A 3,863-nucleotide genomic window follows, 5' to 3' on the forward strand; every position below is an offset into this window, starting at 1 on the left:
CTTTTACTAACACATCTTCATGTCACGCCCCAAAACCCACCCTAGACGTGACTGGCATCCTGTCACGACCCAGCCCCGTGGGCCGCGACTGGCACCCTACCTGGGTGCCCAGACCGAATCACACATTCATTATAAGGTCCAAACTTATTGCAGAATTTCATAAAAATCATATCAAACATAACTTATCGAAATATGTCTTAAGCGGTCGCACAAATCAAATACAAACTGAGCGGCGTAATAGACATCGCCGGTCAAAAGTGCAAACATAAGCATAAGGGCCATTTGGGGCCATCATAACAAGCAGACCGCTTTAAGACCAAAAAACGAAATCAACCCAACATATACAGGACCCTCACCCCACATATATGACTACAGGCCTCTACGAATTCAAAACAAAGACATATGGCGAGACAGGGCCCCGCCGTACCCAAATAGTCAAATGTACAGAATATATACAAAGCAAAAGGAGTCTGTACCAAAAGTGGACTCCGGATCAAAGAGGAGTACTCCGGAACGGCAAAGAGTGAAGCCTACTGTGGAGGATCACCAATGTATGTACCTGCGGGCATAAAACGCAGCCCCCGAAGAAAGGGGGTCAGTACGAAATAGGTACTGAGTATATAAAGCACGGAGTACAGAAATATGGATCAAAACCGAAAGCAAACCGAATGACAAAGTGGGGTACAAATCGGTATGTCAAAATCCGTATCAAAATCATATATGTATACATAATGCAAACGAAATCATGCAAACGTTTAGGAACGTGGTCGCCACTCCGACGCTGGCGCCACACACAGCATAACACCAGAAGGTTTCAAATCTCCGTACATCCCCGAACACAAACATAATCATAGGTGAGCGTATCGCATCACGAGCCATATCACAGCATAACTCCAAACGGAACCCGGCCCTATGGCAGAGCCTCGGGAACCGTAACACAGCATACATCCGAATTATCACAAGGCGCACGAATCAAAACCGGCCCGGGAACCGGTGAACGAAGTCATAATAAGGCACGAGCGGAGTCGTGAGCAAACAAATGCAAATCATACTTCAAAATAGTCCTTCAAAACAGAGTAATCCCATAAGTCATTTCATAATACAAAACAATCGAATACTTAGTCGATATAAGGTTTCATTTCACAAGACGTTTCCAAAATAGTACGTATAGCTCAAAACGTAACTTAGCGCATCGTAATATTCAAAACATATCCCGTAGGAGGAAGTTCCAAAATCGAAAGTAGCATGTCAAACTTTATTCACAAAGATAGCCCAATAAGACAAATAGGGCGTTTCGGGGTAGCGGGCCCACCTCGAGTCGAATTGAGGTGGCGAACATATTTATCGAACGTTTATAGGCCGAAAGGTCATACATAATCATTTCTAAGTTACCCGACCACATTTCGATAAGTTTCGGATGAGTGGTGGCATTCTAGCCAAAATAGAGCCCTTAGGCTTCAATTGAATTGAAGGAATAGTAACTTTTCTGTGGATCGGGTTACGAGGAGCAGAAATGCTCCGGAAGTTCTCATATTCGCCTATCATACTAAGATATGCCAAACGAAGGAGTGAGAAGCTTTACATACCTTACGGAGGTCTTACGCTCTCCCAAAAGTCAAGTCCCGTTTCGCCCGAAATCTGCAAATGGTCAAAGTTACCAATTGAGATTCTTAGGCTTAAAAATGCCTTTAACTTCATTTTTTGCCTACCGAAATTTCGGCAGCATTTCCCCTATAAATCTAACATCCCCGAGACTTAGCTCGGCTCAAAATACATCAATACAACAGCCCACACATCATCAAACAACACAAGTAATAATCAAACCACTCTAGTTTCAAAGTTCTACTTTGTTACCTAAGTTGGCAACTTTCATTCAAACTTCCAAAACTCCAACTCTATATCTACATAATTGTATTCATTTCCTCATTCAAACTTATACAATCACATCCCAAATACAATCCAAGCCATACACGAAATTGCCCCAAAATCCATTACTTTCCATAATTCCTCAAAACATCGAAAATTCACGACGAACATTCTAACGTGCGTCGTTTCATTCCGAATTCATTAATATCAACTATAACTCATATTTAAAGTATTTAGCACCCTAAATATACAATGATATACACAATTACACCAAAGGTATACACTTTCCGATAATGTCCGAAATCATTTTCCAACGCCAATTTAATTCACTAACCAATCATTTACGTCCTAAATGTTATAACGACGCCACAAACCAACTAAACAAGATAAAATTCCCATACCTTTGCACTACATATAACTCACGGCCAACATACCATATACACACACACCCATGGCTTTCTATATACATCAAAGTTGCGGGATTCTCGTCTATTCTCAATCCTTGACATATTCATATCAATTCTATAACATAAAAGTGTAAGAATTCTCACCTTTTCTTGAAACCCCGACTTGTCGCAAACGTAGTTCTTGTGCCAAACTAATTATACCCCGTTGAAGAGGGTCTTGAGCACTTCACAACTATGTAGAGATTAGGATCTTTGGACTACAAACAAGGCTTGGAGAATTTTTTCTTTCTCTTCCCTTTTGCTTCGGCCGAACCCTCTTTTGTGGTGTTCTTTGATTTTTTGAGCTTTGTTTCTTGATAAGTCTAAGTGTGGATCATATATATCCACTTATAAGTGTCATGTGCTTAACACATGACATGAAAATGGGTTTGGGCCATGCCAAAGTGGCCGGCCACCCCCATAGACTTGGGCTTCATTCATTTTTTTTTTGTTGTCCATTTCTTGGCCCAATTCGTAAAAGTCCCGTTTTGTAATTCCCGAAACTAATTTTCAAAATTCCAAATTTACCCTCGGCCTTCCCCGATGTCTTAACATTAATGATTCCATAACCAACATAGTCACATTCACTAAAATCAAATTATTTCCTTATAACACACAAATCGTAATTATTTCTCGATTTCCAATTATACGAAAACACGGGACATAACACATCCGACGTCATGAACAACATAGGAAGAACCTAAATAATGCAATAACAACACCTGAACCCGCCAGGTTCAATATTCACCTCCACAGTTTATAAAATAAATACAATCAAATCCTGATATATGAATTAAATCAGCGGAAGTCTTTAATATCATAAAACTTAATCAAAACGTGACGAACGCCCAAGAGTTAAGAAAACTCAACAACCACCCAAAAGAATGTGTACTAAGGAGCTTTTAAGATAATGAGCAATGTCTAAATAATCGGGACGCAACCCGAAACTAAAATACGAAAAGTAAAGATAGAATGGTGCCCCACGAACAATCATGTGGGCTCACCGAATAGTCTCGAAAGCAACAAGTTCTCTTAAGTTGTAGGCGTATTACGAACCTGCTCCTCAATGATATCTGACATACCATCAAAAACAACAATGGTATACCTAAGTACTGGGTACTCAGTGAGTGTCTAAGGGGCAACAGTTAACAAAACAAGATATAATGAATAAAATCAATAAAATGATATCAATGAAAATAACAGTTCAAACCTAGGAATAAAGTGAGTCAGCAACATTAAAAAGTCATCAAAGAATCCAACTATGACAGACACACTAACTTAGCTCCTTACCATTTACCAGGTCAAGTATTTCACTGACGAATTCACTATCACCACAAGCCACTCACAAGCAACAAGATATGAAACAAGCCACTCACAGGCTAATCAAAGTACGAAACAAGCCACTCACAGGCAAATCAATCAATCGATACTCCGGGTTAGGAAACCACGGAGGCTAATCGTCCTCTGGACTAGCACAACAATAGATACTCTGGGCAAGGAAGAAACGGAGGCTAATCGTCCTCTGGACTAGCACAGCCATAGATACTCCGG

This window comes from Lycium barbarum, chromosome 2 (genome assembly GCF_019175385.1).
Source record: "Lycium barbarum isolate Lr01 chromosome 2, ASM1917538v2, whole genome shotgun sequence".
NCBI lineage: Eukaryota > Viridiplantae > Streptophyta > Magnoliopsida > Solanales > Solanaceae > Lycium > Lycium barbarum.